The sequence below is a fragment of the Lissotriton vulgaris genome, chromosome 7 (assembly GCF_964263255.1).
Source record: "Lissotriton vulgaris chromosome 7, aLisVul1.2, whole genome shotgun sequence".
NCBI classification, from domain to species: Eukaryota; Metazoa; Chordata; class Amphibia; order Caudata; family Salamandridae; genus Lissotriton; species Lissotriton vulgaris.
In genome coordinates this window covers 58,064,638-58,087,325 of record NC_141695.1, presented here as the reverse complement: position 1 = coordinate 58,087,325, position 22,688 = coordinate 58,064,638, and positions in this window count along the sequence as shown.

The window sequence follows — 22,688 nt, the reverse complement described above, 5'->3', positions numbered from 1 at the left end:
AGGAGAGCACGTATTGGAGGCCGCTCTTTTAGATTATTGGCGCCCCAGTTGTGGAATAAGCTGCCAGTGGCCCTGTGCAGCACCCCAAACTTGTTGGCTTTTAGGAAGGGGCTCAAAACCTGGCTTTTTACCTCTTAGTTTTTTTCTGGGCTTTTCTGGCTTCCTTCTCTCTGCCCTTTATTTGTTTTTTCCTGTTATGTTATGAGATTGGTGTGCAATTCAAAGCGTCGGGACACTCTTTCGAGTAGCCGTACGCTATATAAAACCCGGTATAACATATCATAACATAACATAACAAGAAGACTCCATCGGTCTATCCTTCTGTGATTATCTCTGTAAGCGCATCACCAGCAAGCTTCACATATTCTACCACCCCCTAGGTGATAATTTGACTTGTATCAATGAGATAATGGATTTCATGGCATCCAACTCCAACTCACAAGTACCTAAAATTTTCTAGGGTGACTTTAACCTCCACTGGAACGATGCAAACTGTCATATTGTAGGCTGTCTTAAATAGTTTTTGTCAGAACAGCCCAACTCACAACAAGGGAGTGACACTGGACTTCATTATTGCAAAAACAAACATCGTCCCACTAGAATCCATCACCCCATGAGATTGGTCTGATCATTATTGCATCCTCTTCTCCATCAATATCGAAGTTACTCAGAAAAGGGGCCAACCCTCAAAAACAAGACAATGGAAAAGGAACTTACAAAATATCAACGCCATCTCCTTGGTAAACTGATTCAACTCCACCCTGACCCTCATGATGAACATGACTGATGTACATGACCTAACAACCTTCTACAATTCCACTTTACTCAAAATCCTGGACTCTACAGCACCCCTCCAAGAAAAAAACACTTTCCAAACCTTGGTTCAATGAGACCCTGAACTCGGAGCGATGCCATCTAAGAGTTGCAGAGCTTCTATGGAATTCTGCTCCTACCACTGATAACCTTGATCACCTTAGAAGGTTAAGGAACTCAAGTCAAGTCAAAATATATGTTTATTATGACCGTAGTCTTTAAACAATGCAATGAGAATAGCACAGAACGGAGTATGACTTATTATTTTTTAAAACTTTGTCCATTTACAAGGTTCGTACACACCATTATCAAAAGTACAAAAAATCAGTAAAATTTACAGTTATCTTAAAACTTAATTTGTCTAATAAAACCTATTCCTATTCTTATTACTCCGTACAATTACAATCTGCTAAAAACTCATACAGTACTACATGTTATTCTGTATCGCTCAGTGCAGTCAGAGACACCTTTAAAAATTTCCCGAGGGCAATTGCGATATCGATGTAGGGGATTTCTGTTAAGAGGCTGGCTGCCTGTGATCTTGTTTTTACATCATATTTTATGAAGACAGGACGCAACAATAGTTTCCTAAGGTCTAGGAGTGTAAAACAGTCTAACAAGATATGCAGCGGGTCTCCCTTTGTCCTCAAGTAACACTTGCAGTGACCTTCCTTATCTAACATTTTTGAATTAAGGTCTCTGCTTGTTAACCATGGGTTGATCCCGATTCTAATTCTGAGGATCTCTTGCCTGAATCCGCGATTGGGTAATCTGTCAAGGTAGGGGAACCAATTATCAAGGGACCACGCATTTAGCATATGTACCACTGATTTTTTCTTTCTTAAATAGCCTCTATCAAGCATTTTCGAGACTTCTTTCCCTCTTTGCTTCAATTCACCTTTAGTACTAGTGATTTGCAATGAGCTCCGGTCCCAATCGAGCTCAAGTGTGTTACAGATTCCCTTCACTTTATCCCTACTGGACTTCGCCCATTTTAGCTCGCTTTTCTGGATTTCTTTGCGACACCAGTATGCCACTTTTTTTGTTTCAGGGTCTTCTAATCTCTTCCAGAATCTGATCACTGCCATCTGGGTTAATATCGCCCAGGACTTTGTGCCTATTTCTGTTCTGATGGCTTGAATCATAGCAGATTGAGGAAGTGATAAGAGCCTTTTTATGCAATTTCCCTCTATGACGTCCCAGGATCCCTTACCGCTCAAATAAAGGATCTCTGCGCCATATAGAACTTGGGGGGGGATCATTGCCTCAAAGGCTCTGAGCATTGGCCGGTGTGACATCTCACCATATTCCCTATTGAACCTTTTAAGTCCGCATATGGAGGAGAGAGCCTTTGCTTTTTGCGTTTCTAAATGGGTGTTCCAATTTAGTGTCCTATCGAACCAAATACCCAAATATCGGTACTCATTTACTGTCTCTAATTTAAGGTCACCTATGTACCAACTGAATCTGCTTAGCTTTTTCCCGAAACATAGGGTTTTTGTTTTATCCAAGTTGATAGTCAAGAATTTTTCAGCACAGTAGGTATTAAAAGCATTAAGCTTCCTTTGGAGGCCTCTCTCGGTCTGATCTACTATCACCAGATCATCGGCATATAATAGGCATGGGATCTTGTTTCCATCCATTTTTGGACTGGCGCTGCCCTCCACCTCCAAATAGGCCGGGAGATCTGACAAGTAAATAGAGAAAAGCTGGGGGGCCAGCACGCAGCCCTGTCTTAACCCATTAGCTATGGGTATTTTGGGAGTTAGGGAGCCCCCGTATCTTTAATTACTTGCCCCCAGTTTTCCCTGTGTAGTTCTTTTATTATGGTCAAGAGATCTTTCGGGATGTTTAGTCTCTTTAGTGTCTCCCATAGGCAGGCCCGATCTACAGAATCAAAGGCTGCTTTGAAGTCGACGAAACAGCAGCATAGTTTGCCATTCTGTTCCGTCGACTTCCTCGCCAACGCCCATAGAGCAAACCCGTGGTCTATTGTCGAGTGGCCTGCTCTGAATCCACCCTGTTCTGTGGGGATTATTTGGCACTCTTCTACCCATGTATTCAGTTGTTTTAAAACGATTTTAGAGAACACTTTCTCTCCAATATCTAGGAGGTTAATCAGCCGATAGTTTCTTGGCTCCTCTTTGCTCCCTTTCTTATGTATCGGCCTGATTATGGCCCCCTTCCAGGTTGGAGGCATTGCGCCATCTTTTAGCACTACCTGAAACATATTAGCCAGGAAACTTGCCCACCATGTAACCTCGGTCTTCAGAATTATTGCAGGCAGATTGTCTGGGCCTGCTGCCCGGGTTAGCTTGAGTTATTTTATTGTGAGCTCTACTTGTTCTTCGTTAAATTTGGCAAGGAGATCTTCAGAAATATCTTGCCATGTTTTAGTCTCCATCTCCTGACTGGGAGTCCTTGCTCCGTACAATTCCCTTATGTATGTATCCCATGCTGCCTCACTCACCACACAGTTTAATTCGCCCTCTGAAGTGCCAGATGCTGTCTTTACTAGTTGCCAGAATTTCCTTAGATTTTTATTCTCTATGGCTTCCAAAAGTTCTAACCAGCATTTTTCTTTATGTAACCTTTTAGTAGAGAGTACCATTTGCTTGAATTCTTTTTTCAGTTTTACCAGGTGATCATGTCTCTCTTGTGTAAAGGTCTTTTTTTGTTTCCTCTGTGTTGCTCTTATCTCCCTTTTCTTGTTTTGGCATACTACTGAGAAGCCTTTACCATAACTTATTTGTTTTACCCTATTGGGATCTTCCCTTTTTAGATTTATCTTGAGGCATTGAACCAGTTCTTCTAGTTTTAAAATGAACCATTCCAGTTTTTTATTTTCAAAATTGGCAGGTGCCATTTTTATTTGCGTGGGCTTCACTTTTTCCAGATATTCCTCAGTTAGGCGTGTCGTCACTCGTTTGGGGTACTCAACCGCCTGGTTTATCACTGATTCTCTCTGTAGTTTCCTACCCCCCGTTATTACTATATGGAGGAGTTTGTGATCGCTCATCGCTTTTTGAATTAACTTAAAGGATCTTATCTGGTGAAAATTCCAGGCCTGCAGGAATATATAGTCAATTGGGCAGTTCTGCTGCCCTTGTATAAACGTTTTTCCTGCTGGTGTATCTGATTCTATTCTACTGTTAACACAGTGAAAACCCCTGCCTCCTAAAATATGTATTAATTCCCGGTCCTGTTTCGAAGTTTCCCCTACTGGGAACCTTGCCGGGTTTATACCGTATGCCTCTAACTGTTCCATATTATAGAGGTCTGCTTTTCTTGGGTTTAGTTTATGGTTGAAGTCCCCCAGTATCGCTATTGTGTCTGCGGGGTATTTTTCTAAAATACTGTCTACATCCTCCTTAAAAAACCTCCTTTCCCTTTCATACTCCTTCCCATTTTCCCACTGCATGTATACATTCAATAAAATCATCATTTTGTATTTTAGATCCACCGTCAAGAGTTCAATTCTGCTTGATTGTACCCATTTACATTTTGTGTTCAACAGTTTTATTTCCCTCATTACTCTTGTTGATACCAAGGTCATCAGGCCCCCTGAGGGCCTCCCACGATTTTTCTTTATGGCAGGCTGATGTATCTGGGCATAACCGTCAAAGGTTGGGGTATCGTCGCATAACCAGGTCTCTTGCAAGCAGGCAATGTCTACTTTGTTTATGGATTCCTTTATGTATTCCCATTTTTGTTCATTGCCTAGCCCTTTTACGTTCCAAGATAAGAGACCTAGGTCTTGCGGACCCCCTTTATCCTATTCGACGTCACTCAGCTCTCCTTCCTCATCTGTAGCCACTGTATTCCTTTCGATATTTTCCTCCGCGTGGGTGCTGTTAGACGACCAGTTCCCCCATAAGGAATCATTACCTGTGTTTTCAATTATAATGTTCAGAGAGTTTCGGTCACTTTTTGTTTCTTTATATAGGATTACTTGTCTCTTCTGGAGCCCGGCATGTTGTTTTAAGAAATTATTATCTTTCACAGTTTTTATATCTCTCTCTGGGATAATCTTTAGTCCTTGATGCGTTATCTCCTTTGTGGCATTCAGGATTGCCCTTTTTACCAGGTCTGAGTATAATGTGATTTTTGTTATTTCCTTTCCTGTGCTGCAGGTCTTTAGTGCCAATCCCCCTCAGACTAGCGCATTTTGCAAATGCCGACAGAACCTGTGCCCTATTCGGGGGGTTAATATGTCTTCCAGACTTTCCTTTCCTCCCTGCTGGTAACAGGTCCAGGAATAACCATTTGTTGTCAGCTCTCTCGTAAGAGTTCATGTTTAATTCGTTCAGCTGATGGCTGGTGAGTGTTCTTCCTTCTCTCCGGCTTTTGATTCTTATATTGGGTTCTTCATATATCTGTGGTCTTATACACCTTTGTTCTGTGACCGGATCATCCAATAGCCTTACGCTTTGTCTCGTCATACGGGTGGAGGGGGGAATCTCAGTTGCCTCCCTATGTGATTGTTTTTTCTTTGGTACTCTCACAATTTTAGGGGGCATAGGAGTTTTTGCCGCCGCCTGTACAGGTCTTTTTGTTATAAATATTGGGGCTAAGGCATTTAATCCTGGGGCCACCCTCCCTTTCCTTGATTCCTTCTCATTTCTCATTCCGGCATGGTTCGTTTTCCTGGTTTTTTCCTTCCTGTTCCTGGTCCCGAGTGTGACATACCCTCCTCGCCTTTTTATCAGCATGGGTCTTCTTGATATGTACACGTTGTTCACGGGTTCTACTACCTCCTTTGCTGCTTGTTCTGCAGATTTGGGCATCCTTTCGAGTAAAACCAAGCTTTCTTCTTCCGATACTGTCCTGTCACTTTCCTCGTTTGGTAGGACTGTGTCTGTTGGCATTATCCTACTTGGCAATTGGCACTTTATTTCTCCAAGTTCTTCTTCTATTTTCTTTAAGTGTTGTTTCTGTGCCTTCATTATTCCGTTGTTTGATAGGGTTACTTCCAGGATTCCTTGGAGCGCTCTCTGCATTAACAAGATTAACTCCATCAGTGAAGATGTTGGGGTTTCCGAGAGCACCGAGTACTGTGTGATATTTCTGCTTGGGATTACTGGGTAGCTTGTCCTTAAGCACTCTTGTCGTGTTGGGGATTTTTGTCGTAGTTGCTGTTGTAGAAGTTGGTCAGGAGCTCCTCCCCAGATGATACTCTGGTTCTGGTCATCGTTTCCCCTGTGGCCTTCAGTCCCTACTGACATCAAAGAGAACATTTTTGGTGAAGATGATAGGCGAGGGGCCGAGATTTGGTGATTTTGACTCTGTAGTGTCAGGTTTAAGGATCTATGGATCACACCGACTTCCTCGTTATCAGGGTTGGCTTCTTCCTGGGGATCTCCTTGGTTTGACGTCTCTGGTTTTCATCTGGCAAGCCTAATTTTTCCACGATTTCTCCGCCAATTTCCGCTATTTCTTCATCTAAGACAGACGCTATTGCTGGGTTTAAAGTTCTATAGTGTTTACCTACGAATTCCTTTATAGATTTTAGCGCTGCTGTGTTCTCTTTCTGTTTGATGGTTGTTTGATTACCACCTTTTTTTCCCTTCTGAGCAGTCTTCGTCGCTCTTTTGACTTTCTTTTTCTTTCGTGCCCCTTTATTATTTTCCATAGAAGACGCAAGGCTTTCCTGGCTTTCATTGGGGGATTTTGAGCCTTCCAATCATTTACTCCTTCCCTGTTCATCCGGTAATTTTTGGCCTCTTTTGGGTGCCATTTCTAAGCAGCAACTGTTATACTAAGGTGGTACGCTTAAATGTTACTTTTACTTTTTACTTTTAATAAAAAAATAAAAAAGAAATAAAAAAATATTCACTTACCTCTGTTCTGCCTCAGTTGCCTTCCGCCTGCTGCCTTGTTGCCTTGTTGCCTTGCCCCGCTTATATTTCTGCCGAGAATTATACTCTAAGGGTATTTTTTGATGTTGTTTAAACTTTCTTTTGAAGGCTGGAGCATAAATTCCACTCCCTTTATTGCCTGCTTCCGGCTCCGAGGCTTCGCAATGGGCTGACTTTTGACCTCGGCTGGTTCAGCTTGTTGTCCGCGTTTTACCAGGGTGGGGCTGCTTGGATGCTCGTGGTCCGCTGGGGTCACTTGCAGTGGTTGCCTTCTCACTGGCACCACGCACTCTGCAAGTCTCCCTGCTCGCAGCGGCTCCCGCACGGCTCCTGCTCCCGCTTCCCTCGTCACTCTCAGCTCCTCCCCGCCGGCCTCGCAACAATCCGCGGCTGGGGAGGAGACCTGTTACCGGCTATCCCGATTGTCCGCCTGTGGCAGGGGTCCGTTAAACACGGGCTAAACTGTGTCTCCGGCGCCGATTCCCCGCGCTCCTTGTTCCGCACCACACGGCGATTCGGCGGTCGGCGATCAGTGACCTCTGTGATCTCTGCGCTTGGTCTGGAGGGGCGTGATTAGGCACGGCACGGCACGGCGCAACTGGTCAGAACAAAAGGTGAACGTTCAGCTCACTCATACAATAGGAAGATTCTTAAGGCAAAGGCAGACTTCTTCAGAACCCAGCTGAACCAAGGTATCAACCGGCCAAAAAAACTCTTTGAAATAGTCAAGTAAACAATCATGCCATACGACTAACTCTAGGGAACTAAATGACCTGGCCACACCTACCTGTGATGTGCTTGCCAATTTATTTGACGAAAAGACTAAGACCATTGAGATAGACATCCAATCCAAGAAGGTGCTCCCACAATCTATGGCACAAAGTCAAAGTCCATTTTAATACTCCTGGGGAAGTCACAAAAAACAATGCCTCATTGCACACCTTCCCCTAATCACTCAACAAATAATTGATAGCACTCTTCACGCAATCAACCCCTCCAATCATTTCTCTGACCCCCTGCCTCCTGCCCTGTACTAAATGTTAAAAACAACCATCCTACCGCTATGGTTAAATATTGTAAACGCCTCACTGAGCCAAGGCCCCGTTCCGGACTGCCTTAAAATAGGGCAGGTCACACCTATACTAAAGAAAGATGACGCCATCCCATCCAATCTCAACAACTACCGCTCTATTTCCAACCTCCCCACTTTGGCAAAACTGTTGGAGAAATGTGTACAAATTCAATTATGCAACCATATTGAGAATTACAACCTCTTAGACAGTCATCAATCTGGCTTCCGCCAAGGTCAAAGCACAGAATCTGCACTCACACACATTATGGACGACATACTAAAAAGGCTTGACTGCAACGAGTCATGCCTAATGATTCTTCTTGACCTCTCCTCCCCCATCGATACGGTCAAGCATGACAACCTTTTGTCCCCATTGGAACGAAGCATGGGCCTCTCGGGCACAGTGTTGCAATTGTTCTCCTCCTTCTTAAATAACAGAAGACAAAGAATCAAGATGAAGAATTCACTCTCATAACCCTCTGTGGTCACCCTGGGTATCCCTCATGGGTCAGCCCTATCACCCATTCTTTTTAACCTCCTAATGGAGACTTTGGAGAACGCACTGAAATCAGCGAACATTCTATATCACCTGTACCTCCTATGGGGCCTTTGGAGAATGCACTGAAATCAGCGAACATTCTATATCACCTGTACGTGGACGACACCCAGCTGTATCTGAAAATCTCCACCCCAAAAGACTTAATTGCCCGCAACACTATTCTACTGAACACGCAAAGCTGGCTCACTAACAACCACCTCATGCTGAATATCAAAAAAACGGAATTCATTCTCATCTCACCACCGAGTCACACACCTAAGTTAGACCTATGGTTAAAAGACCTAACCTCCTTTGACTGTGTTCCCCTCATAATTGACTTAGTAAAATCCCTAGGAATCACCATAGACAAACATCTGAATATGCAGTGCACATCTCTAATGCCACCAAGGGAGCTAATCACAAGTTGAGTAAACTAAGGAAACTCAAACCCTTCCTCCCTCAGGCCGATCTAAAAATGGCAGTGCAAGCCCTAGTGCTGCCAAGATTAGACTATGTAAGCAGAGGGCATCACTTAATGCTGCAGCTAGATTGGTATCAGGAACCAAAAGAAATAGTCACATCTCTCTGACCACGAAAGCTCTGAACTGGGTGCCTTACGAGGCAAAAATACACCTAAAAGTGGCCTGCTTGACCCACAAAGCAATACGTAGCAATACACTCAGTTACTTAGCTCTAAAGCTAGAAAGGTCGGGAGTTTGCAGACAACTTTGAAGTGCGAGTGTACTTTCCTTCTAAAAACTGAATCCTTTCATAAGAAGACAACTGGCTGCAGACCTTCTCAGGTATTGCTCCAAAGAGTTGGAACTCCTTACCTCCAGTGGTGCATGGAATCTCTTCATTTACCGCATTCAGAGTCTTATTTCTAGGCTGACACCGAATCACCTATAAGATCCGCATTTCATTGCCTATCTCCGGTGGAATGTACAAGACTATTATATGTAAGATTAATACCACAACCACTTAATGCTCAATAACTGTATGTAGTGTAAAGCTTAATTGTGCTCGGGTCCCCTTTAGTATCTACATACTTTATACTGATTGTGAATCAAAGGATTATATTATATGTTTGTTTGTTAGCCCGATCACCAAATGCTCAATAACTGTATATTGTGCAATGTCCTGCAGATTCCCGCTCCCCTATGTTTGTTATCCATATATTATATATCACTTTTGTACGAAATGACATATGCAAATGCTTGTATACCACCTCATCCATTTATGTTTTTACACTGTATACTGGAAAGCGCTCTGATACCATCATGGGTCACGTTCGCGCTATGTAAAACTTTATAAATAAATAAATACATAAATAAAATAAATAAATGGAAGGAGCGGCCAGATGAAGCTACAACAGAGAATGCATTGTGTACATAGCTATGATCTATGGGGAAATGTGTATGTTACCTTTTTTTTAGATCTCTGCATGGTCTCATGCATGGTGGCCCAGTGAACTGGGCAAGCTGCCTATTCCCGTAGAGACGGTTAGAAATCTAGGCGTTATGCTGGATTATGAGCTCTCCGGTAAGACCCAAGTCAATAAAATAACGGGAAAATGCTTTGGCATATTAAAAATTCTTCGTAAGGTACTTGACCTCCTTCCCACTGAAGCCAGGAAAACCATAGTCCATGCTCTGATAACACCTCATCTGGACTATGGAAATGCCCTCCTGATAGGTCTCAGCCAGAAGGGCCTTCACCAACTACAATGTGTACAGAACACAGCAGCCCGACTGGTGCTCGGTCTCCCAAGAAAAACATCTACTAAAGATGCCTTATCCAAACTCCATTGGCTCCCTATTAAAGAGAGGATTAAATTTAGGACTCTTTGCTATGCCCACCGTATCGCTCAGAACAGAGGCCCCGACTACCTGAAAAGTCTTCTCACCATACACCGCCTGATTAGGGATTTAAGATCATCAGGTATGAATTTATTTAAACTTCCCCGAATCACAAGAGCTAAAATGGGAGGTAAATCTTTCCGTTACCTGGCCACAAAGTATTGGAATGCACTTCCGCTCCACCTGCGGATGGAATGTTCCGAAATGAGATTTAGGGCAAAATTAAAAACCCACTTGTTCCCTAGTAAGTAACCCTTCTTCTGAGCTCCATGCCACTACTCCTCTGGATTAGTATTGCATTAGCAGTTAGCGGGGGGACACACAGCTTTGTGCAGCCAGGCGCTTAATAAATGTTTTATTATTATTATTATCTGCCATGACAATAGAGCGGGTGGGGGAATGTTTTTGTTGTTACACTGGCACACACAGCATGAAGTACACATGCTTAATAGTGAGAGCTCAAAGGATAAATAATGTCAAGATATGGATTTAAAGATGTGATGGAATATGAGGAAATGTATATATGAAAGCTGATATAACAACTGTAAATGTGTCTTGATACCATGCAAAAATGCCAGCAACACATTAAAAAAAATCGATGTGTGCTGCATTTTAAAGCACACATAGAAAGAGGAAAACCCCTTTGGTGTTATTTTTGTGCAGCCCTTCACTGCAGACATCCTTGTTGCACCATGTCGCAAGAATGCCTGCTTTGGCGTATGGCTGCCCATTGGGTGCAAGGACAGGGGGAAAGTACAGGAATGTGCAGTACATTGTAGATATAGCGCATTCCTTTTAATTTGACGTACAGCAGCCCAGCAAGAAGGCTTGCTGCACCGCCATGCATCAAAATATTATAAATGAGGCCCCAAGTCTTTTATGGTCCATTGAAATGCTCTGAATGGGTGAAAAATAATATATAGATACAAAAAGTCACATTGTGAAAGGGAACCCAGGCATGGACCATAATGTGAATTAGAAACATTAGAACAAAATACAAAGAAATGATCATTAAAAAGCATATTTAACCTGACAAGTATTTCAACAGTGATGTAGCATGGGGTCCACAGGGATGGTTTCCCCAGGTGGTACATTTTTAGGGGAGCAACGTTTCTAAAGATATTATTGTGCCCCTAACCCATGGACTGTTAGCCCTTCCTGACCTAAGAGTCCACAAGCAATACTTTCTTTTTAAACTCTGCCCTGTGTGCTGGCAACCCGCTGCTGTATGTCAAACACCAATATATTATAACTGTCAAATAAACAAAATTAAAAAATGCTACTTAAATGCATAACCCAAATGCAGCTGTTGGCACACTGAGTTTGTATATGTCATTACATGTTATGATTCATGCTTAGCAAATTTGATTTAGCGGTATGTATATTTTCACACACACCCACTCCAAGCCATCATAAGAGAAACCCCTGGCTGGTTCTAGCTTTTTAACCAAAAACACTGGTAGTTGTATGGTTAGCTTCAAGGCATGGCATCAGAAATCCCTGCTTGGGCTGGTCTTTTGGATACAACGGCAGGAATTACTAATGTGTCACATATGACATGTTGCCAGTTGACACCTGCACACACCTATCCCTTCGTACGTCATCACATGTTTTGTCACATAGGCTTGCTCTGCTGCTGTGTATTCTTCCTGTTTGGTTGAGGGGTGCTTGCACAGCTGCTGCTGCTACTGCTCCTGTACCTCTCTGGTGAAGGTGGCTGCCTTTGCTTCCTGTTTTCCAGGGTGTGTCGCACGTGTGAGAGATGGTTGCTGTACTCCTGTTTCGGGTGCTTATCTGTTTCATAAGGGAGATTCTAAAGCTGCTGCTTACATTTTTCATGTTTAGTGCAAGAGAAAACTGCACATCTGCTACCCACGATGGACCTGTTTTTCAAGGGAAGATTGCAGTGCTGCTCAATGTAACCCACTGATGTGAGAGGGATTGAATGCTGATGTCTATCTTGCACCTTTCTTGTGCCAGGAATGTTTGCAGTGCAGTTGCCCATGGTGTATCTGTTCTTTGTGAAGCTTGCACAGAAGGTGCCTCTGCTATGTCTGTTTTGCATCAGGGAAGCTTGCAGTGCAGCTCTGTGTGCTATTCACTTTATTGTGAGGGAAAGCATACACCGGAGCTGCCTGTGCGTAAGATGCATAAAGACATTCTACTCTCCTTTGCAATGCTTCTACCTGCATAGTACTTGCTGTGGGTGTGAGAATGAAGGTTGCACTCCTGTTACCTATGAACTGCTTCTTGTGAATGAGTGAAACTTGAGCTGCTCCTGTTGGTGCTGTATCTGTGGTTTGTGGAAGAAATTTGCTCTATTGCTGCTTTGGCTATTACATTCTTTTGTATGTTTTAAAAATAATCCCATGCATTCAGGTAGAGAGTCATAAATAACCCAGTGAGGAGAAGAATGTGAACAGAATTGATGGTGTAGGAGTCAGGCCCCAAGCATGGTGAGAAGACTATGAGAGTTAAAAAGAAGAAAGAGAGAAGATAAGGAACAATGAAGTGGAGATAAAGGGAGAGATAACAAACAGGGAAAAGAAATGTGAGAGGTAGAGGAAAGAAAAATATTAGGAAACACCTCTAGGGGAGAGAATGAAAGGAAAGGGTATGACAAATGAGAAAGATGCATGTAAAAATAGGAAAATAGAAAGACATATAATATAAGAAAGGTGGTAGTGCTCAAGAAATGCAAGATGAGGAATACATGTGAAAAAAATAACAGGAAAAACACATACAGAAAGGAACTGATTGGCAAAAAAACAAATGCTCTGCAAAAAAGGAAGTAGGACACAGAAATACTAGAGACAGTAAGACGAATGACTGAACAATGGCAAAGCACATCAGCAGGAGCACGAGGCCAATGAGGGAGAAACTGCGCAAGAGTGGGAGGTAAACACGAAAATGAGCGAGACATCCATTTAAAAGTGTTAAGGAGGCGCGTGGCTTGGACGCCATGCAGGATGGCCGGCTAGTTGCGGAGCTCCGCCACATCAAGGACTTTCTGAACAGTTTTCCAGATGTGAAGGGACCTGTTTTCGCAGCAGCATACACCATCTAGCACCGGAACTGGTGGTGAGCATCTACATCTCTTTTGCGCCCCTTATACGCCGTTTTTCCAGTGTAATTCGCGACGCGCCTGTTGCGTACTGGAAAGCACGCGCTTTGGGAAGCCGCCATTTTGCGCTACCGCAGCTCCAACGGTCTTCTCCGTGTACCTAACCTCCTCAATGTTGACGCTCCGCTTTCTTCTTCATTACCTTGGCGGACCTCGCGGTAAGCGCCGAAGAGATTCCTGCTGCCTTTACTATGTCCTAATCTCCACTTTACTCAAGATGCGCTTATCTCCTGTCAGGAAGCCGCCATTTTGAGTGCGCTTGTTCGCGCTGCGCCTTCTTCAACAACGTTTTTTCTTCCTGACCTACGGAATGTTGGTTACATACTGCAGTGTACAACTTATGCTTCTCTGTTTCATGCATGAACTTTCCTTATGATGAACTTTCCTTTGGATATGACAGTTTCTCTACTTTGGCACCTCTCCGCTTTATACAGTGTGCCTGTCTATTAGAAGCCTTTCATCATTTAACCTAAGCACTCCTCCCCTCCCTTCTCCGCCCAAAACTGCTCATTCAGCGCCGGGACAGCTCCTTGTGAGGTAGCTGTTCGCGCTTTACAAATGTCAGTATTATTATTATTATTATTATTATAATTAGTATTATTATTATCATTTGCATTGTGTTGGACCACTGGTCATTCCATGTTGTGTCTTATGACACCTTCTCAACTGCGTTCAAGCCTTTTTGTACCCTTTGTCATGTTTCATGTCATGGATGCTCTGAACTCTACCATATTTCACAAGACGGTTGTGTCTCTCAGTGACTTTTCGTAAGTCCATGAGCACAACTTACCCTTTCCTGTGGAATTTTCAGTTCAGTTCCTATTCACTAATACTGATCTTTTTCGTATGGTCAAGTTACGCAAGCCTAAATTCATTTTTCCTTCATCTGTGAAGAATCCTCTGGGCTCTCCCACTGATTTGCTCGCTCCCTCACAGACTCTCAAAATGGCGACTTCTGCCTCTCAGCGAGCTTCACAATTGCAGTTCTCTTCAAATAAATCCTCACCTCCAGCGACTTCTTTCAAACGACTAAAACAAGATCTACCTTCACCGGACAAATCTTCCTCCTCATCCTCCATGGATTTTATTTTAGAGGAAATCCGGGCATTACGACCATTTGTGGAGGAAACCAGTAAGGACATGCAACTTTTAAAAGATAAGTGGGAGACCATGGATGCTCGCATTTCCTAAATTGAACAACAACTCCCTGAGGTCCAAACTAACACTCAACGCATCGCTTCCTTGGAAAAGACTGTACTCTCCCTTCAACACCACACGGAGGATTTGGAAAATCAAAATAGAAGAAATAACCTTTGTGTTTATGGTTTGCCGGAATCTCTTGAGGGGGATGACCCAGTCACTTTTTTCACCTCTTTCCTTCCAAAACTTTTGTACATGCCATCCTCTACAAATATCAGCATCCAAAGGGCCCATAGACTCGGACCACGTACAACTACATCTACAAAACCTCGGGGTGTCATCATCCTGTTTTTAAAATTTACGGATCTCCTATCCATTCTTTTGCTGCTAGAGCCAAAACAAAAGTATCCTGGCAAGGTCAACGTATTTTTCTAACCCAAGATGTATCTAATGCAACTGCCGCTAGACGCAAGCAATTTCTTTCACTTCGCCCCTCTTTTCGCTCCATGGGAGCAAGGTACGGGCTGTTTCATCCCTGCACCTTCAGAGTCACTCATCAACATAAGACTTGGACTTTTCAAGAACCTGGTGAACTTTGCAATTTTCTCCTCCTGCAGAATGGTGAAGGAATGGAGTCCTCCCCTTCGAACAGTGGCTAACTGGTTTCATATTCTCCTGCTTCTACTTTCTAATTGATCTGTTCTTTCGTGTGCTTATATATTTCATGCATGTTATGTCTTTTGTTATTTCTCCTTTTATTTATTTCCTCTGATATATTGTAGTCTGTATTCCTATTTCTTATTATACTGTCATTCCGTCTCTTAATATTCTCTGTTCTTCTATCATCTTTATATCTTACATTTTATTCCCTTGTATTCATTTCGACTTTCTTATTAATTATTATTTGTTTCCTTCCATTGCAGACTTGTACCTTACTGAATATCCCCTTCATCATATGTCATCCCTTCCTAGTTCTGTGATGTCTCGGTGCGGTCTTGTTTCTGCTTCTGGTCTGATTCGTCTTGTTACGCGTCACCACTTCCCCATATTCCTTTTTGTATTCTTCTTCAGGTATGTCTTTTGCAGTCATCCTTCTGGATTTGTACTGTCTTCTCTTTTTTCTTTCTTCCTTTTCTCCCGCCTGTTTTTCTTCCTTTCCTTTCTCCCTTCTTTTTCCCCTTTCCCGTATTCCTCTTTCATACTTTCTCATTTCTGGCTTTTTTAAATTTCGTCTCTTCATTATTACTATATGTTTGCATTGTTGGCATTTGAACTGTTTACTCTGTTTTAATATTTAAAGTTGTTTCATGGAATGTGAAAGGTTTTAACAATCCTATTAAGCGACAGAAAGTATCATCTCACCTCTCCTCTTATAATCCTAACATTGCTCTTATCCAGAAGACCCACCTCTCTGATATTGAATCCTTAAAATTAAAACGACAATGGGTTGGTACTGTGTTATTTTCCCCGGCTACACATAAGAAGAATGGAGTTGCCATTTTGATCCACAAACGTCTTAAATGCAAGGTTGTACTAGAAGAAAAAGATGATGCAGGTCGTTGGATATTGGCTAAATTACTTATCAATGCTATTCCTATTACCCTGTTTAATATCTATGGTCCCACGCTCTTTGATTCTTGCTTTTGGCCCACAGTCACCTCCAAATGCATCCAATATAAAGATGATTGCTTCCTTCTTGGTGGCGATTGTAATCAAATAGTTGTTCCCTTCTTAGATCGTAAGTCCTCTTTACGCTTCACCCCTCATAAACCCCATAAACAGTTCTTGGATACTATTACACAGGTTCACCTTATTGATTCCTGGAGACTTACTCATCCTGACACCCTAGATTTTTCTTTTTTCTCTCCCCCACATGCCTCTTTCTCTCGCCTAGACTATATTTTTCTCTCCTCTTCTCTATCTCAAAATCTTTTATCTTCCTCTATTGAACCGATTGTCATCTCTGACCATTCTCCTATTCTTACAGAATTTGATCTCCCCCCCCCTCCTAAATCATCTCATTGGTGTTTTAATTCTTCCTTACTGACTGATCCTCATTTCTCCACATCCTTCCGCTCTTTTACTACAGAATTCTTTCAACTCAACTCTGACCCTCTCCTTACTCCACACATTTTATGGGATTCTTTCAAAGCTACAGCTCGAGGTTTCATCATTGACTTTGTCTCAAAGAAAAAAAAAAGAAATGTATCCAGAAACGTACTGTTGCCTTAGCACACATTAAATCCTTGGAGCATCGGTTTTATACTTCCTCCGCCAAGCATATGCCTCCGGATCTCCTCCAAGCTAAAATCGCATTCAACAAACTCACCACTGATTCGGCTTCCTCCTTTCTTCTCCGTAGCAGCGCTCGCTACTATGGGGGCCGTAACAAATCTGGTAAATTATTGGCTAACTACCTCAAGTCACGGAAAGAACGTACTTTCATTGATTCCATCTATTCCCCTTCTAATGTCCTCCTACACACCGATAAAGATATGTTGAACCAATTTCAGTCTTTTTATGAATCTTTGTATACTCCTGAAAATCCCCCTTCACCTAATCTTCTCCAATCCTACTTTGATAATTTACCTAAACCTGATACGTCCCAACTTCCCTTCTCAGACATAGAAACAGATTTTACTCTACAGGAACTTTCCGCTGCATTATCCTCCCTCACCAAAGGGAAAACTCCAGGTCCAGATGGTTTTCCGGTTGAATTTTATTTACACTTCTCTGATCTTCTTTTGCCCCAACTTCTCTCTCTCTTTCAGTCTTTCTTCTCTACTGGTCTTGCTCAAGGTTCCTTTCAAGATGCTACTATTTGTCTTATCCCTAAGGAAGGTTGTGATCCGAAATTCTGTAAAAATTACCACCCCATCTCTTTGGTTAATGTTGATTATAGACCCCTTTATGCCATCCCTTATTGGGAAAGAACAATGTGGATTTGTTAAAGGTCGTCTCACATCGGATAATTACAGATTGTTCCTCAATGTTTTAAATAAAGCTTCTTCTCTTTCTATCCCCCGGGCCGCCATCTCTGTTGACGCCGAAAAAGCCTTCGACAGAGTTGATTGGTCTTTCCTACTTGCTTCCCTAAAATGGCATGGTTTTGGTCCTAAATTCATCTCATTTATCTCCTTAATCTATTCTACTCCCAAGGCTTCGGTTTTAGTAAATGGTCAGCTCACTTCATCTTTCACACTACAGCGTGGAGTCCGTCAAGGGTGTCCTCTTTCCCTACTTCTTTTTATTTTAGCTCTTGATCCCTTTCTGTCCTCTATTCATAACAATTCCTCGATTTCTGGTTTTCCATATAGAGAACATCAACTCAAGTTATCTGCCTATGCAGATGATATGCTTTTATTTATTTCCGATCCAATTTCTTCCATCCCTTCTTTATTAGCTGAGTTTGAGAAGTTCTCTCTTGTCTCAGGATATAAAATCAATTCCGACATGACCAAAATTCTTCCCTTAAATAAATATTGTCTCCCACACTTCTTTACCTCCACAGGCTTCGCTAGGAATAGTCATAAGATAAAGTATCTTGGGGTTCTCTTTACTAATTCTATTTCTTCTTCTATCAAACTTAATATGAAAGCAGTCCTCTCCAGAATTGAGCGCTTACTCTCTTCTTGGAACCCCCTCTTCCTTTCTTGGTGGGGTCGTCTTGACTCTGTCAAGATGATGATTGCACCTATTTTGATTTATTTACTTTCTATGCTTCCTGTCCACATCCCAGCCATTTATTTTCGTCGCATTGATTCTATTATTTCCAAATTTCTGTGGAAACAGAAAAAACCTCGTATATCTTTGGCGAATCTTCGCAAGCCCAAATCAAATGGAGGTATTAACTTTCCAAACGTTCAACTCTACCATAAATCCTTCTCTCTTCGTCAAGCTTCCAGATGGCTCTCCTCAGAATTATCCCCTTTTTCTCCTCTTTGGCTTCATGTTGAACGCTCTTTATTATTACCTTTTTCATTTCAAGAGCTTCCTCGCTGTACTTCCAAATCTCCTTATACTATCCCTCCTCTGTTCAAATACACCTCCTCTCTTCTGAAACCATTACTTTCCCCACTAATCATCTCTCGTGAATCTTTTCTACTTTTACCTATTTGGTACAATTCGCTTATCCTTTTCCACAATCGTCCCATCTCCTGGTCCTCTTGGAGATCAAAAGGTATTATTTGGGTTCATCATCTCTTTGATGGCTCTTCACCTTGCTCCTTTCCTCAATTTCAGTTGCAGTTTTGTTGCCCTTGTTCATTTGCACAGAAATATTATACACTTATGGAAATTATCCTGGATCGTTATTATTCTCTCCCTTCTTCCGAAGTCACTCCCCCCTCTTCACTTCTTCTCTCCATACTTTCCACTGTTCCTAAAGCCTCTCTTATCTACCGTTTCTTTTCTGCTCCTAATCCTGACCGCCCCAAATCTAAGATAGAATTATCCTGGGAGAAAGAGTTGGCTTGTTCTTGGCCTATCTCTCTCTGGGATAGACTGTGGACTAAAACTTTGAAGACCTCTCGTTTTGCTTCCCTTACTCAGTCCATCTTTTTCTTCTATCATAGACTCTATCTTTCTCCTCTTTCCCTGTCTCGTTTTCTTTCTTCTTCTTCCTCTAACTGTTGGACATGTAATACCCCTGAAGCTGATCTCTTTCATCTTTTCTTCCTCTGTCCCTCTGTTCAAGTCTTCTGGACACAAGTTTGGTCCCGCATCTCACGTATCTTTGCACTCTCTGCTCCCTTGTCCTATTCCCTAATATTTTTAGGTAGTCTTTCGGACTCTTTGGATATCTCTCCACACTCATTGGGTCTCCTTGATCTCATGATAGCCCACGCTTTTCAACACATTGCCTCCAATTGGAAGTCCCTTACCAATATCTCCATTCTTCTATGTAATTCTATGTAATTCCCACAGACTTGATGTTGCTTTTGCTGCATCTAGCAAACCTCCTCGCAATATTGAGCTTTATTAGCTACCCCTCACTTTGTATTTGGATCACTCTGTCAACAAACGGTATACTCCACTCTCCTCTGACAACTTTAAGCCCCCTTGAAATTTTGTACTTCTGTCCGCAGTTTCGTTCCTTAAATTTCACAGTTTAGGTTGTTCACATATGTTATACTTATCCTTATGTTTTTAATTATTGTGCACATGTTTTTGCTTTTCTATGCCGATAATTGTTTATTTTACATTTACTTCTATATATGACTGTTGTTTTAGCATAGTTTTCTATTCCCTTTCTTTCCTTCCCTTCCCCCCTTTCCCTCCCTTCAAAATTATAAAATAGATATTGATCCATGCAACAAGAGGTACTTATAGATTGTACCTGCCCGGTGATACAGAGGCATAGGTTCCAACAATGCAATGTGGGAGGAACCCTGTACACGTTCTACCAAGAAACCTCTCTGAAGTTAAAAGATCTACCCAAAAGATGTTTGGTTGGGATTCAGCACCGGCACCAAATGAAAGGCATGGACTGCATATACAAGGTGGAGACTCACTCCAGCGCACAGAACCCACCAGCAATTCCTGAACATGGAACAGTGAACAGCCTGTTGCCTCAAGGCTAGGGCTAAGTCTAATGCCCAGTGTCAGCTGCTGACCTTGCACAGAGAAGAACTCACAGTATTAGGGAATTCCAAACAGACCTTTCTGATCCCCCCATAGACTTGAGCTGGGTTCCAGGGTCATGGAAGTCTAGCTTGGCTCTAGGGTATGTTCCTTCCTCCTTCTATTGCCCACTCCCATAGTTGCCACTGTTCTCTGTCTGACCCCTTTGAGTTCTAACATCTACCCTTCCTTTATATGTAGCTGGTGAGCAGGTGGATGCAGCTGTTTTATACACATGATATGCAAATTTAAAGGGACTGTGAATGCACTCATTCTGTATTTCTTATATTTCCTCTTCCTAGAGATTGTGATCAGTTTGTGGCCTCGAACAGTGTAATATGAGTCACAGTTATTGGCAGTAGTGTCATACTCTTGTTGCCTTCACAGAGGAGTGTGAGTAGCACAGTGATAATGACCAATGAAATGAAGTCGAGCAGCGTATTGTGATTCCAACCTAAGTACAGTGTTTGTACTTTTAGTGACTGATCATTGTGTGTATATTGTGCTGACAGTTTCTATTATCATGTTTAACTGAGTACATATCTATATGTTTTCATGATGTTATTACAGTTATGTTACACCTTTGATAACTGGATTCACTGCATTGAATGTCAACCAATGTCTCACTCGCTTTGAGCTAATTTCTGATTGTTCAGCTAGACCTGAGGGTCAAGGTGACTTTTGAAAAATGGTTATATTACACGTCAAGCACCAAGCACTCTCACCTCTGATTACAACCTTATGCCCCTGCACATACACAGATATGGAGTTAGTCTTCTGAAACCTAAACCATTAAAAGCCTTAGGATCAGTGGCTGTATCAAGGAGGTGCATATCTGCTTTAAGTTGAGTTTTTCTCACTCCTCTGTACATCCATGGGTTAATGCAAGTAAGTGGCCTCTCCTGTGCTGTAGCAGTGGGAGCTCTGGACATCAACCAAGGGAGGCCTCATCTTGGAACCTCACTAATATGTCTCATGGTCAGCCAGGGACTGTCAATTTCAAGACCTGTAACAATAATTCATGTTTCCCTTACACACTATCAATACAGGTGAACCCTGACATTAGACAATTGTTACTTATTGATTGTAAACATAACCACTGACTTCAGGACATCATCTGGCGTCTGTCCTGAGAATTGTGAAACAACGACCAGGACACATCATGTTAATTGGGTTTCAAAGTAATGATGCTACAAAAACTTTTTGCAGTTCTGGCTCTGGCCCTTGTAGCTCCAGGGACTGTGTCTCTGAGGAGCTTCCTGCAGAGTGAATGCTGCCCCCAGCTTCATATAAGCAGGAAAGATAATAAGGGAGAGAGAGGATGGAAAACACATCATGTGAATGCCATGGATGCTGTTGACCCTCTTCTGTAGTGTGCACATTTACAAGTATTGTGGCCTCACAGGAATCTGCTCCCTCTTCTCTTCTGTGAATGACTCCTCATCGACCTGAAGTTGTACTGTTTACCCATCCTTCGATGAAGGTGTTCACAGAGTAAGTGCTTGGAATCAATATCAGACAGTCCTCTCCTACCACATGCATCATTTATGGATTATTTACAGATGGTTTTAATAGTAGTGTTCAGGGAGTAGTGTAAAGAGTTATTCAGTGTTGGTCTTTTACCCACAAACATCTTGCAGATGTCCTCCCACCAACTGCAGGGCATCCATGTCAGCGGTAAAGTCCTGTTTGTCTCATTTTGAATCAGGTTCCTGTCCAGAAAATTCACAGGACGTCATCATCATAAATACAATTTAGTAGCAATGGTCAAACCGGTGCCATCACCTTCCACTTTATATTCATAATGCAATCTCTGAGCCCATCTTCAGGAAACAGCTAAAGACATGGCTTTTTAATCAGAAATCTGTTTTTAAACTGCCCTGTTACTACTCGGTTTATCGTGATGTTTACTCGGTATTATTATTAATATTATTATTATCACCTCGCCTGTAAGCGTTGCTTCTGGTGGGCACTGAGTACAGGAAGGGAGCTGCAGATATGAGGTCCACATGCAGTAGCCTCTCACTGCACACATTCTTGATCATTTGAGGAAAGTTGTTATACGCTCCAGCTTCGTCTCCTGCAAGGATAAAATTCCAGATGTTTCATTGGCATTTCCATTCATCCAGGTGGGTTTCTGCTCACCGAGAGTTGAATTTCATCACTCAACTCCCTTCAATGGTGAGGGTGGACTTGTCATTCATGGGCTGTGCTGCTCCAGGTTGGTGTGTTCACACAAGACCCTTGCTGTAGTAAGAATATTCTGCCTGTCTCTGTGTTTCCATATTTTGGAAAACTGGATTCTAGAAATGATTGAGCCCTGTGACCAGTGCAGTTACACAATACTCCCTCTCTTGTGTGTGTAGGATGGACCTCATCAGGGTCTGGTGCCAGGATGCTGAACACTGAATATCATCACACCCTAATATTTCCAAAATAATATCGAAAATATGGACAAGGTAAGTTGATATTAATAGTTGATTTACTTTGTATATTTACTAGGACCAATAATAAATGTTCAAGGTATGTAGATAAGAATAGTACATTTATACTAAGCAACATGCACTTACTATTCTCAATATTTTGGTTGTCGATAATTGTGTGGCGATATTATCATAACATAATATTTACTAGTCGATGTGTTGACACACACCCCCTCACA